General features: G+C 36.7%; 1 protein-coding gene across 2 annotated transcripts in view; it reads left to right on the top strand.

Annotated features, from left to right (window-relative positions):
- Positions 1–15736, top strand: part of LOC310880131 (uncharacterized protein) — a 408118-nt gene that overhangs the window by 95230 nt on the left and 297152 nt on the right. The window lies entirely within an intron of this gene.

Below are 15736 nucleotides of genomic sequence, written 5' to 3' on the forward strand. Positions count from 1 at the left end.
AGATTAAAGTTGATTAAAGATATTTAAATTAAAAGCAAAAGAAGGTGAAAAAATGGTTTAGGTATAACAGTCTTAAGATAGAGAATAAAGTAAAGATGGAAAATAAAGAACAAAGCACAGGAGTTTTGGGGTAACATTCAGTGAGAGCTGATAAGGGAAATTAGAAGATAACTCTTACAAGCTAATCCTAGAGCAGAGAAATCTGTGGATTTTTGAGAGGATTTGATGATAATAGATGAAAACATAGAAAGCAGACAATATGCCACAAGGACTTCTCACAGCTGTGTGTTTGCTACTCCCGGCTCAGACACATACAACTGTGAAAGAGGCCAGTGAATGTTAATACGAGGGAGCGTCATTATTCATACCACGGTTAGAAAGAAACAAAATTTTGGACCAAAGTATGCCATTTAGACTTGTGATCAATTAGAGCTGAGGAAACTGTCACCTCAAACCTTGCTAGCCATATTTAAACTGAACTTGAATTCAAAGCAAAGTTTAAATTCCAGGAAAGGAAGTTCACACAGGGGAGACATACATGACTTCTATTGAAATATCGTTTTCCAACTGACTGCCTTCCCCCAATCAAGCCTCTTTTGTAATGAACTTCCTTGGGATTTCAAATGTGTCTTCTCTGAATAACATTAGCAGCTCCAGATCACTGCCTAGTGCACTGACGGAAGATAGTCTACTGCCTTTGCCTGCCTTGCCAACCCTGCAGCTGGCTCTTCCACAAACTCCTTCAAGACTGCCAAAGTGGGACCTCTCATTCTCAGAATGCTGTGCTGTTCTCTGAACATTTCCTAAATTTATTCTCTTTAACTTATCAGGAATGTGATCACTAAGCACATGGAGAAATGAAGCAAGAAAAATATTTTCTTTAGAGTGGGTAGGAATTTTATGCAGTGATTTTCTCTTGTGTGTCAGGAGAGTGTGAGTTTTATTCAAAATTCATTTATTCTTTCTGCAAACAATGCAGTGATGAGCACAATCTAAATGACCATCTCTTCTGCATTTCATCTTTTTTTTTTTTTTTTTTTTCATTCTTGAAGTAATTGTTTGTTTCATACTTGAGCAAGTGCACTGGGATTCCCCTTGCCCATGACCACCTGCTTTAATCTTCTGGCACTGTTCTAAAGACAAAGAAGTAACTGAATCCCACTTCAAACTTTCAGTGTACCCTGCCCAACCACCATGAGACTTTTTCTCTAAAGGTTACACGGACAGGTTATTCTGAGAAAGGGACAGGTTATTCTGAGAAAGGTTATTAATCTCAAGACAGTAATATGTGTCTGCATAACAGGGAGGAAAGCAGCAAAAGAAGGTTGACATATATTTTTCCTTTTGAGTAACTAGTAGGATACATTTTTTGCCCATCCCTGAGTGCTTATTGAAAATGAGCTTCTACCCCAACATTTATGTTTAGATACAGCTGTCTTTACAGATGATAACAATACTCTGCAGTTATCCAGAGAATGGTATGAGGGCTCCTTCCCGGGGGCCAAGTGCTCTTCATCTTTGGTGCTTCCAGCTCTTGCACAGCTTTGGATTTGAACCTAGATGTCCTCAGACACTTTGGAAGGTCTGAGCTGGTACTTTTCTGATAATCACATCACTTACCACAGAGATGGATAATATGCACTGTGTATCTTGCTGCTTTAATTTCTGTGCAGCTTTCTTCCAGCTGTTTCTGAAGATAGTTGATGTCCTTTTAAAAACAGTATTTGATGTCAAAGTTAGAAGAATGCATAGAAGAACAGTGTCCTATTCCAATGCAGAATAAATCAGATGAACAGTCTATGTCAAGTCATAAATGGGCTTATATGCAATAGAATAAATGCAATTAATTGGTTAATTGGTATTTTTTCATACTTTAGGTGAGAGGACAGAAAGTACTTCTTTATACAAAATAGTTCTTATTGTTACATTTAACTAATTGAGTCTGTACTCCAGCACCACTGTCTATGCAGTGAAGAAGCATTCAACTTTGTTACTGACTTTCCTTTTACTATTCTTTACTTAGTAATTTTTGGGGGGTGGGGGTAGCAAGAAAGGCCACTAGTCCTGTGGGAGCTTGTTAATGACTCCTAGAAATGTGTGCTCTTATTCGGGAAAAAGTGCTTTACCTGTAGTCAATCCTAAAGAAATGCAGGGTGAGGTCCCAAGATTGCAATACTTACTTTACATAAAACATCAGGTTGGTCTTTAAATAGGAGTCCCAGAAGCACAAGGCATTTTATTATCCATTAAGTTACTTAGCATCCACTGTATTTTTTTAGAAGTTATTTTCCCCAGAGGAGTTCCTAATATACGGTATTCCAGCAGAGAAGGAAAAGAGAAAAGTATCTACAGCAAATAATATTCTGCTAAATTAAATCCCTATAATTTAGGAAGTGTAGTAGATAACAGTAAGAGTGCTGAGAAATCCTCCATGTGATATCTCTAAATTTGGGATCTGTCCTGGACCTCTGTACGGACAACATGGCAGAAATTCTTCGTCTTTTTTTTTTTTTTTTTTTAGTATAAGAAGAAGGTATGCTTATTTCTATTTTTTTTCCTAAATTTCCTGAAACCAGTATTCTTCTGTATTCATTCATAATGGACAACTCCAGGTGTATTTATGTGTGGGTCATGTGAATAGCTACTCCTAGAGGAGAAGTCAGACAATGTACATGTTATAGCTGCGTAGGATCTCTAAGGGGAAATCTACACTAGAAATTTAGTACAAATGAAGGGGTTTGGCACCACATTATGAATGTTAAAATAAAATGGACTTCCTTCTGGTTGCTCTTGAAAAAAGAGGTGGGTGGAGAGGGGATAGTCACACCCCCTGAGTTAGATGCCTACAAGAAGATACTTTCTTTGGACTCCACATTTAGCTGCAGTGAGTATTCTGCTCTGAGTTTCCAGGCTCTTACATGAGCTGACTCGGTAGGAACACGTCAGTTTTCTTAAAGGGGAGAAATTCAGTTTCACAAGGTTTGTTCTAAGGCAAAGCCAAGACTGTATTGGCAAAATTCTTATATTTTCTCTGATGAGGCAAACAATGAAGAATGAAATGTGAGAGACACTGAACACTGGAAACTGAGAAAATGAAATATTAGTTGCAATAGAAATACAGAAAAGGAAGGCTGATCTTTACAAAATGAAATGATCCAGGAAGAAAATAAGAGCTTCATCCAAAAAGAGAAGATGGAGCTTAGGAAAACCGAATGATCAAGGAAAGTTATGGCCTTAGAGTTAATAACATCAGGGATAGTATCCGGAGAAATACATATATACTTCAGTTTCACGAATGACCAATATCATTTTGTTAACCTTTCAGCCCATCCAATCGGCACATCCCTGATGAGCCAAAATTTTCTCTAGTTGTTAAAAGTGATAACGTATTAGACCAGATGTATAAATACAGTGTCTGAAGGTATCCATCAAATAACATGAAATGCAGAGACAAAGTTTGCCCCCACAATATGGATTGATCTTCTGGGTTTTGTTGCTGTCATTATTGCTAAATGATATTATTTCTTCAGCCAGTTTAAGAAGTCGGTTCTGTTTGACAGTCATGTTTTAAGTAATAGTGCATGTGTCTTCTTATTCAAACTCATCAGATTTAGCTATGCAGGTGAAGTTCACAAAGTTGAAGTTCCCTGAAAACAGCTGTTGAAATATTGGAAGGCAACTCCATAATCACACTAACAGATGTGTTGTAGGAAGGTAAGAACTTCTCTGAAGACTGTTCAGAAAATGTGGGATGAAAGGGATTTATGGAAAGGCATTAACGAAGGTTCGTAGTAGTTGAAGAATGCAGCCAGGCACCCCATTCTGACTGTTGATCTCCTTTTAAGCTTTCCTATGCTTCTGTCTCTCTCAGACTGTCTAATGCACAGAGGGCAGAGTATCTCTCTCCCTTTAGACTGCTATAAAGTCTAGCAGATAGAGATAACCTAGCCTAAGAGATACCTTAAGGATCCCTCCAAAGATGATGGATGAGGATTTTGGTTAGTTAACTAGCTTTCAGTTCTCTTTCAGCTCTCTGGAAAAACTGGGCAGGAGTTAGAAGCAGCAAGATTCCATCTCTAAATTGAAGAACAAACTTTTGGGAGAAGCAAATGTTGGCCTGCCAACACAGGCAGTTCAGGTAGTTATAGCTAAACGCTAAACTCAACGATGGATAAGTTCTCCCCAAAGGCTGTGTCTGTAAACTTCAGGTGATGTTACTCAAACAGGGATGCGGTTGCTTTTTTTTTTTTTTTTTTTGGTAAGCCTTGCAGACTGAAGCTTCACTCTCTTACCATGTCTCCAATCTATAATGAAAACATTAGTCTGCTTGCCATGGTAGGAGTGATCACCATTAAAAAATAAACAAACAAACCAAAACCAAAACAAAAAACAAAAAACAGAGCACTGCAGCAACTATCCTAAATCTTCTCAGGAAAGAGGATCTGTTGAGCCTAACATGACATGGAAGCTTTCATTCTCCTTATATTTTAAACATCATGAAGTTGAAATGACTCAAGAGAGTCCATTTCCTTTCAGGTTCATTTCTTTATGATGGTGAAGGGGAATAACTTTCAACTTCCAGTCACCCACAGAAAGTACAGTGTGGTGCACCTGTTTTAAGTGCTTTGTATATGCAGCGGCTGTTGATTATATATTAATTGCCAACATGCTAAGTACAAAGGCAGATAGTTGCCATACTTGATAGGCTAATTTTAAAGGGGTTTTGTCAGCCAAAAAAATCTGAGAAATAAAGCAGAAAAATGCCCAAGTTTGGTTTCAGCTTCTCCCCCTCTCCCAGGGAGGAGCTGCTCAACTCTTAAGCAAGAATTCAAATGAATTGAAAATTCCTTTAGAACTGACAGCCCAAGTGTAAGAATGATAAACGGCTTTGGCCTTGATAATTTTTATTAAGCACTAAATGTCACATTTAACCTGCATTACTGAAAGCAATTACCCATGTATCAACAGTCAAGCAGTGCAGAGCTAGACGCCTGAAGCAGCAGCATTATGCTCCATCTGGGAATAAGGATTTTCAATTAGAAGGCAAATAGCTGGAGAGGGGATCAAGTCCTCCAGTGGCTCCCAAAGGAGGTCTGTGAGAAGCAAAGTCTTCATATCCAAGTAATCGCAGGCAACGTCAACAGAGCATTCCAAACCATCTGCTGCCAGAGTAGCGTTTACTTTATCAAATCTCAATATTTACAGAACACTGATCAGCTCATGGGACCAGGATGGCTCACTGCCAGGGTGTTCTGGGAAATTCATTTTAAGGTGTGTTTCAGTAGGCTAATTAATTTACAAGCACCTGTTTCATCACTGGGAGCTGTTAGCACACCAGATGAGCTGCAGCAGGGGAAGGGGACTTTTTATCCTGGCTAAATTGATTTCAATTGATTTTCATTTACTGATGGCACAGTTGTAGTTTAATATGAGCATGGCCTAAAGTCTTATTGTTTATTAGTGTATAAGCCAGTTTAGCTAGTTTATTATTTACAAATATACGTTGGCTCTAAGAGATCTATGAGATTTTTTTAAGTCATATACAGCACACATCTTCCTGCACCAAAGTATATTATACAGATCCTACTATTTGTTGTTGTTTTTTGTTTGTTTGCTTGTTTGTTTGTGTTTTGTTTTGTTTTCATTCTATGTTGTTTTATAAGAAAATATTACATAATTTTCTGTTGAAAGATGGGCCTAATTCTGTTGGTGTGTCATTCAGAAATTCTCTGTGAAGGAAAAACGATGCTGTAAACCTCTATACACCTAGCACCAGGAATCGTGCAACCTAATCTCAAATTGTTCTGTCATGCTAGGCATTGAGTTTCCCAACTTCTGTGTCTCAGTTTCCTCTGTCAATAAATGGGCTGTAATAACTTACAACAATACTTCTTCACATCAGGGAGCCAATTCGGGATTAATTAGTTCATGTTTGAATGTCATTTTGCAAATGGAAAGTTCAGGATACTTCTAGTTAAGATGTGACAAGTGGCACAGAGGAGTGATTTGTAAAGCCAAATTAATCATTTTTGTTTCATAACTGCAGTGTTTAGAATTAGGGCTCTTTCCCTGGCTGGTGGCAGAGCTTCCACAGTCTCTTTGTGCTATCCTGTTAATAGCCAAGACGTACATTTTGTAGAAGAAGGGTTATCTTCAAAGCAGGCTGGACTTCTGAATATACAGTATTTCCACAACAAACTACTCAGAGCTGAGTGACAGACCAAGAATGAATTTCAATCAATATTTTTCTAAAATTTTAAGTTAACATATTTGAGAAGATAAATCAGAGAATAACCAATAACCTGTGAAGAACTTGCATTGACAAAACAGGATAAGATTTAAGAGGCTTGGGAAGTTCTGGGACCTGAAGACTGTCTTGAGCAGATCTTCGTGCCTTTCAGGCCTCATACTGTAAAATTAGAATAATATTAGCTGCCTCACCTGTCTTGCTTTGCATTCTTAAACAGGGACTGGTGGACAGTGTTTTACCATGTGCTATGACAGCAGTTTTAATCTTACTGCTCCAGTGTTGGTTTGCTGCTCTTGACACTGCACTAATAAGAAAAAGGAATAATGATAATTTTGTTAGAGTAATATCATAATAACCTAACCCATACTGACTTCCTCTTGATGCTCCTGTAGTACAATTATTTTCCCTCAGAATTACTGGTCTAGATCTTCTGTTACTCTATCGATGTATGGGGCCTATTTGCAATGGAGAGAATATCTCTCAATAAAGAAGGCAATTTAAATTTGCAAGTGAAAGCATAAATAGTTTAGGTAGCTAGAAGCTCAGCTTAGATGATTTTTGACTGCAGACAAAAGAGTGCATTCTTTCACTGATAATTTTTCAGCTGATGAAAGGCTTTGGGGCCTTAGTGGATTTAAGTCCTTAGATCCAAATTAGGTATCTATCGCACATATCTTTGCTCATCAATGAAACCCTTGGCAAAGAAATCATGTGGCCTGTTGTTTGCTGAATATAGAACAAATGTAACTGCTTTTCAGCTTGCTTCTAACTTCAGTCTGCTGCTCTCTGGAAAGTTTTGGCCTAATTCTTCAGGGAATGAAAAAAAATCACTAAGAAAAAAAATTAGCTCATATTACGTTAGGTAACAGCCTACACACATGACGGAATTTGAGTCAGTCTCTGCTAAAGAGTTTTTAAGGTCCATGAACAAGAAAAAAATGGAACGACTGGTCTAATGAATTAAAAGTGTTATTTTTTGTTTTAAAATTCATTGTATAGTTTTGCGTATCATTCCTTGTAGTGTAGGAGAAAGAGTCTGGGTCATCTTTGTGCCCTCCTTATTACTGTTCTCAGAGGGGTGCCTTGGGACAGCAGTGCCCTTGGAATATCCCTAACATTTTATGTGGTAGTCTTTTCCTTGGCACATGCACAAGCATATTTCTGAGGTGTTCGGAATTGCACCGAGGACCTTACATGATACTTCCGATGCAATAGAGAACTGTATTCTGCTAACTGCAGGATTGCTACATCTATATAGAACACATATACAAAGGATGGAGGTATACTTCCCTACAAATCTGTAAAATTGTTGTACTAGAATAGTTGTTTTTATATAAGATTATATGATGATATCATGTGGTCATGAAAGGTTTCTTTCCATGTAAAATGTATTGTTTGCTTTAAATTTGCTCTTTCATGGTCCTGATCTGACATACTCCATGTCTTTGGGTTCATTTGACAGAAGAAAGCTTATTTCCAATCTCTGCATTTGTTATCTATTGGCTGGCAGTTGTTTTCTAGAAAGAGTTGTTTGAGCATGAAGACGTTATAAATTAGCTTGCTTATATCTTGGTGGTGAAGAAAGCTATAGACTGGAAATTGTTGCAGAAGGGGAAAAACCCTTGTATGAATTTCAACAACTTTGAACCCATAGCCATGATTTCATGTAGTTTTTAATGTTAAAAGCAGCATGGTTTGGGAATTTCTTAGTCTGTAACTTATCTTTATATGTAGAGAAATGGGTAAAAAAGGATTTTTTCTCAGTGTTCTGTTTTGTTTGTTTGTTTATCTGTGAGACATTTCATTGCTTTTCTCATCTCAGAAGCTGATCGTGGTAATATCTGTGTCTGAGGGATCTCCTTCACATGGAAAATGTGGAAAATGAAGAAAATTTAATAAAGTCACAAGGCTCAGAGAGGGGCCTTTAATTTGTTCAGTATCTGAGATATTTGAGCAAGATCATAAATTTGTTGCTTATAGTGAGTTGATAAAGTACTTGGAGTTGTGCAAAACAGAAAATACGTCATTTCCTGGTTAAAATAACTACTTTAGTCTAATTCAAATTTTAACAATTTGTCCACATTCTATTTCTGATTTTCAGAGAAGGTCACCTTCATCAAAAAATTCAACAAATTGGGCAAATAGCTATTTAAAAATGAGAAAGATGTAGGTTTTCAAAACAGCTGGAATTTTTTTTTATTCTCAAATCTGAAAAAAAAGAAGGAATAACTAAAACAGCATGTTATGAACATGTTAAAAAGCTGATCTACTATCCTCTGTATCTGGTAGTGGTTGTTATAAAGTTACTATTGCTTACACTCAAAGGCATCTTTTTTTTATTTATTTTTTCTCCCCATTTCTTTTTCAAATTCAGTGAAAAAGAGTCTTTTGTATTCATAACACTGTTTTTTCTATATTTCAACCCCTACAGTGATTAATATTTTACCTTTGAAAGAAATTTTGGTAGAGATACAGATCAGGCAAATTGGGGTAGAACAAACTGTGAATTTTTAGGATCATTTGGGTATATCTCAGGACTTCAGAGCAAGATGAAATTGATTTCGTATACAAAGAGAGTTGTATCAATCCTTTAACATGCACATTAATAGCAAGAGAGTAATCCTGGACTCTCCAAAGTCAATGGCAAAACTTTTGCTGGATCTAAGAGTTTACCTAATACGTAAGTTTTGAGAAAACATGTCAAATTATCTCCAGCAGTAATTAAGTTGGAGCAATTCTCTCTAATGTTTTACAGAGGGTTCAGTGAATGATGTGGTGAGCCAACCTAAGGTGATAAAAATGACATCGATTTACAGAATAGAAGGGGGAGAGGAAGGCACTGTTAGTACCCCGTTAGAAGTGATGTGACTATATAGCAGAAAATAGACTGGAATTCCCATTTATTTCCAAAGAGCCTACAGTCACGGGTCTATACCAGGTATTTTTGACAAGCATGCTATCCTGATAATTTCCATCCATTGTTAGTTGTGTTTTGCTGTTAATTGTTTGCATGCACAGGGACAACTGCTTTTATTTGCAAACAAAATGTAATAAATCTTTAAACTGTTGCAGTTTGAACAGAGCTGACTAGCAGCTGCAGGAACAAAATTCTGTATTTACTCGTTATTGCTATTTGTTGTGGTAAAGGGTTGTTCCTTACAATGCAGAAAATACATACTTCCTCATTAAGCCCTGGACTTAGCATGGCCATTGAATTGTTCCATGGAAGCCTCCAAAAAGCTTTAATTACTACATGTAGAGGTCTGTCTCTGTCCTCCCCTCTGACCTAGGAGTGAAAGGATCTATATTTAACTTTTAACAGGGTCCATAATCTATTTGCTTCCCATCCCCATCATTTGCTTTATTGTTCTGCTTTACCACACTTTCACAGGCTGGCTTCCACAATGTTCTTGCAAGGGTGATTCAGCACACTGTAATTTTATTGCTGGTTGTTCTGTTTTCTTTAATGGGATTTGTTTGACTTTGCAATATTACTTTAAGCTGCGATATGTTGTAGGATAAAGATGTTATTATGACAGTGTTAGCTTCTCTGTAAATTACAGTGCCTTGAGGATTGCATTTTGAGACTTCATGTAAACACTTTACAGAGCTAATAACATAGATACCATATGTAAAGCTTGAAAAATATTTAAATAGGGCACATTTGAAGGAATAAAACAATCAAAAGGCTTTTTGGGGGATAATGAAGATTACACTGAATTGTTTAAACTCAATGTACAGCTTTTAAAACAGAACCCGTATACTATAATCCATTTTCCCTTTTCTTCCTGCTTAGCTACAATTTATTTGAACTATTGGAATATGTTTTCAGCAGAATTCCTTTACAGTAATTGACAAGATCTCTGGGATAATGTATTTGGAACAACAACCTTTCATTTAATGTAACAATCATTAGTCATTTTTGTTAACAGTCTTGACTAGAAGAAAAACAGTTGTTACAAAAAAATGAAAACAAGCACGCAGCTAGCTGCTTAGACTGAAATGCACCACTTTCTATTATGGTAGTAATGCTGCTTGGATGTTTTGGTTGACTCCAAGCATTTTTTTAAATCCTTTTACATTTCTCCTAAAAAGCAAGAGTTGCAAGATTGGAGTTGGTAGTTTAAGTCACAGAGGAAATGCAGTCATCAAATATTACTACTGACATAGTATTTTCAGTGTAAGACTTTCTGTGGAGGCTGAAACACAAACCAAGTCTTAGATCAAAATAAAGTATTTATTATTTCATTTTTTCTTACATTACTTTCATATTGCAATTTAACACTGCCTCCTCCTCTCCTCTCCTCTCCTCTCCTCTCCTCTCTCCTCTCCTCTCCTCTCCTCTCCTCTCCTCTCCTCTCCTCTCCTCTCCTCTCCTCTCCTCTCCTCTCCTCTCCTCTCCTCTCCTCTCCTCTCCTCTCCTCTCCTCTCCTCTCCTCTCCTCTCCTCTCCTCTCCTCTCCTCCCCTCTCCTCTCCTCCCCTCCCCTCCCCTCCCCTCCCCTCCCCTCCCCTCCCCTCCTCTCCTCATATTCTCATTCTTGTTTGATTCCATTGACTTCCTCAGAGTTATGTGTGAGTAAAGTGCATACTCATTTTCTTTTCCCCATTTTATCTGGCTTACTTAAAAAAGGTCACACAGCACGTCCGTGTCTTTCTAGTTATTGTCAGCTGTCTTACAAAATGATTGACAGATGCCACGTGACATAACAAAAAACTAATAGTCCTGCTGCTTAATTTTGTTCTTAATTCCAGTTCTGGTGGTGTTATTTTTCCCATCTGTTTTTGTTAGTTTGTTTTCTAATGTTTTGCTTTTGGGGAGGGAAGGGGAGAGGATTTCTGTGTGTGTTTTCATTGATGAATATCTTTTATTTTTTTTTTCAGTTTTCCATGGACTTTAAATAAAAAAACATTTTTTCAGTTAAGCTGTGAAGCTAGCGTTGCTTACATTTCTTTAATAAAAATTCTGATCTGTAGTTATACATGCAGCAACTCTGTGGCCATGACATTTAGTGAGCAGAACTCACCTAAATAACCTGAAGTTAATTGTCCCAAGGAATTCTGAAGTTAGTAGTCTTACTCAGTGGAGTAATGCTGCTCCCTCCCTGTTTCAGCACTGTGCCCATCTGCAGGTCTTGGTACTGCGGGTCTGAGGAAAGCCACACAGAGACTAGTGACTAATCATTTAGACATTGTATTGGTGACCCTGTCTGAGTACTACCAGTTCAATACACCTCTACACATCAGCCCTTTCCTCCTCTTTGTTCCCAAACCTATTTCTTACTGTCAAGGAATTTGAAGAAAATGAACCAGGACCTGAATCATCAGAAAATGGCACGTACTCTGCTACTGTCCTTCTCCAGCATAAAGCTGAATGACTGTGTGGTTTCCTATATAAAAAGTGTCTTTTGTAAGATTGCCTCTTTGTTTAAACAAAAAGAGAGAGAGGGAGAGAATGAAATATACTATGGAATACTCAAGCAGATGCTTGGCATTATATTAACACATGTATTATGGCGTATCATGTAATGGTACACTGTGGGGAATAGTAATGAATAGTTTGGAGCACAATAATGTGCATTGTTGATGTTTGTTAAAATAAAGATATTCAATTTATAATAAAAGGGATTAAAAGCTTAATTCATGACTATGTTAATATTTGTCTGCAAGTACACAGATAAATGGTAACGTACCTTATCACATTAAACACCTGCACGTACAAGTTCCTCTGCTGAGATCTCCATGGGATTGTATGTTTTACAGAGCTTAAACTTTCATTTCCCAAAATAATGATATCATTCATTTACAGATATAGATAGGCTCTTCTTACTCAAACTCTATCCTGAAATGAGAATTGTTACTTCAACTACAAAAATGTGGGATTAATTACCACAGTGATTGCCTGCTGCATCATCTGATGGTGTTTGTATATAGAATTTATATATTTTGCAACAATCTGATTGCCTGACAGAAGTGAATTAAGACTTTCTGAAATACACTGCTGTTAAAGGTAAATGATACCTCCAACATGGACGTGATGAGCTAAGCAGTGGTGGCAAACAGATCTCAACACAGATCGCCTACTGTCTTTCCTGCATTTCCCACATGCCATCCTGTGTGAACAACAGAAAAAATTAAAAAAAGCGTTTGTGAAGAAAATGCATAATTAAGGGGAGTGATTGATGTCTGAACTATTTCATTGTTTAGCTCTGCGGTGCAAGTGTTTACAGGCTTACTGGATGCCAGTGCAGAGTCAGCATATGTACTTGGAAGTATCCAAACGACAAAATTTCAGTAGAAGCACCCCCCTTCATATTTTCCTCCACCAAAAACATCATCCAAAATAAATGGTGATAATTCAGACCCTAAAAGAACTTCTTTGTTTGTCAGTTTTGCTACAAGTAAATCAGAAAATGAAATCTTGTAAAAACAAGACTAAGGATGACATAGAACTGTCCAGACCAAAGTCACCAAATTGGAGACTTGCAACAATTTGGCTGCTTGAATATAGTTCAAAGACAGTTCAAAGCCACTGAGCTGGACACCAAGCAAGGGCATCTTTCTGGAGCGAGGAAAATAATTGTGGAAAACAGAAGTACATGGCTGGATATTTCCCCTAAATGCTGAGTGGAAGCCTGAGACAGAACTTGCTTCAAAATGGTATTTCAGGACAATATTTTTTCCAAAAAAATATAAGGTTCCCCATTATCCTTTAGATGAAACCAGTAAAACTTGTAACCATCAGAGTCATAGCTGTTTATGAAATAAACGTTTCATTCAAAGATTTTGTATGAAATATATTTTTCAGGATCTCCCAGGTTTACAGATGCATCATATAGTCAAAATATCCTGTGTGATACATGCACAGTAAAACAGTTTGAAACTACTGACTTTGCTATCTTGTCCTCTGCATAAGCAGGTCTCATGTAAAACACATGATCTTATCTATTCAGTTTTTCAGGTTGGTTCTAGAGAGCCATATCCTCCCTACCACTCCCTTCTTCCATACACACACTCTTTAAGCCATTTTAAATCCATTTTAATCCGTTTTCTATTGGTTAACAGTTTAATAGAAAAGTACTGTTTATTAATTGACTATACCTTTTGATATTTCATTTTCCTTTTATTCTGCACCCCTATTCTCAACTAAAAGGAAGATTTCATGTTTTAAACTTATCTTTAACATGCAGTTTGATTGTTCAGTGCTACAGCATGATGGAGAGATTATGACCCTCTTAGCTGTGTCAATTGCAGTTATCTAGTGTATTACTATAATCAGACTTTTAGTTTATGTTTTCAGTGAAAATTAAGTCTCTTTGAGGATATGTGTGTGTGTGGCTTCTGTGAAGGAATGATCACCTTATTAACCAGGAGAACCAGGGAGTCTATCATTTGAACGTCATCCGTACCTTCTGAAGTATCTGTTCATTAAAAAATTCTGCAGAAGATGTAGGGCACATGTAAATGCCTGCACAGGGAGGCACTTTCCATACCTGAGGGTATGTGAGACAACCACTTTGGGCTGGCAGATGCTGGATTGATGCAGTGGAAGGTCTGTCTGGAACAGGACCAGAGTGCTGGGAAAAAGAAACGTGAGGGTCTGTTTATGCCAGTTGCCTGTATTCCAGCAATTGCCTCTTATCCTCACCCTTGTTATCTACCCATTAAGTGGAGGAAGCTAAGAATAATTTATTTTAATTAAAACTGCATTCCTGCTAGGAGTGCAAATAAATACATTCATTCTTCTACAGATTTTTGCCCCCTGCTTTTCCCCTACAGGCTCTAGCTCCCCAGCCACCTATCTGTGGTGCTCCGAGTCCTTCATCTCTCTTGCTTCTTAACAAGCAGGTACAGCAGCAGTATTGGCACATAAGCAGAAAGAAAAAATCTAAAGACTAACCTGGTATAACAGGTCCCCCTGTCCTCATTAATGATAATTCCTAATCTCTTTATTTATCTCATAGAATGTAATAAGAGGTAAGGAGTCAGAGACATTAATATACCTAAGTTAAGCTCTGAGTCTTGCTACTGGTAACTCTTTTCTTTTCTTTTCTTTTCTTTTCTTTTCTTTTCTTTTCTTTTCTTTTCTTTTCTTTTCTTTTCTTTTCTTTTCTTTTCTTTTCTTTTCTTTTCTTTTCTTTTCTTTTCTTTTCTTTTCTTTTCTTTTCTTTTCTTTTCTTTTCTTTTCTTTTCTTTTCTTTTCTTTTCTTTTCTTTTCTTTTCTTTTCTTTTCTTTTCTTTTCTTTTCTTTTCTTTTCTTTTCTTTTCTTTTCTTTTCTTTTCTTTTCTTTTCTTTTCTTTTCTTTTCTTTTCTTTTCTTTTCTTTTCTTTTCTTTTCTTTTCTTTTCTTTTCTTTTCTTTTCTTTTCTTTTCTTTTCTTTTCTTTTCTTTTCTTTTCTTTTCTTTTCTTTTCTTTTCTTTTCTTTTCTTTTCTTTTCTTTTCTTTTCTTTTCTTTTCTTTTCTTTTCTTTTCTTTTCTTTTCTTTTCTTTTCACAAGCTTGGATCTACAAAAAGATCTAGACTTGAAAAAAAATATCCAGCAGCTGACAACTAATATACTGTAAAAAGACTGAAATGTGTTATTTCAGTAGTAGCACTTTAGGATGAAGTGACAAGACCCCACATTTCCCTGCATAAAGCAGTTGACACAACGCTGACTGCAAGCTGAGAAGCTGGGGCAGCGTTTACTCTGTTAAATGTTGAGGGTGGAACTTGTCTCAGGGCTTCCAGCAACTCCCTTCAGGAGGTTCTGATCACCACTGAAGCAACAGGCCTGAGAAATGTGTAATGTCACACAGTAATTTGGGACGATAAACAAAATCACCTATAGACAACACTGTGGCAAGACAAGATTTTCCCCAAACTATGAACCTGAAAGTTTCATAGTTTGAAAGACGACCTCTTAGATTTACTTGCTCTTGTTCTCTGTTGGTTTCTTCAGGCTGTTGGGAGAAAATGTTATAATTGACAGAAATCCCTTTTACTTTTTGTTTGTTACAATAATGTGTACTGTCTCAGGATCACTCTGGTCTGTAGTTTCAGAAAGACTTAGTGAGGGGTAGAGGGCCAGCAAAAGGAGCAACAAAACTACCATTTAAAGCATGCAAATACAACATTACTATATTTATATATATATATATAAATCTTTTGTCTAACTCAGAAAACACTGTTGAAAAGACTTGATTTTAAAATATGAGTGTCTATTATCTTTTTCTCATATCTTCATGAGACGGCATTAATAAAAATAGCTAGGTTACATATTAAATGACACTGCTAGTCTACAGATATTATAAATAAGAGTTGATTTTCTCAGTAGTTATATTTTATAAGTAAACTTTTTTTTTTTCACTGAGCCATTCTGCAGAAATAACAGCAGCACACATTTTATTTTTTTTCTTTTTTCTTAAGAATATATATTTTATATAACTCTAACTAGATTTTTTTTGGGGGGGTAGAATGTCTCTTAATTATATGTGATAGATTGAGG

This window comes from Anser anser (genome assembly GCF_964211835.1).
Source record: "Anser anser genome assembly, chromosome: 1".
Taxonomy (NCBI): domain Eukaryota; kingdom Metazoa; phylum Chordata; class Aves; order Anseriformes; family Anatidae; genus Anser; species Anser anser.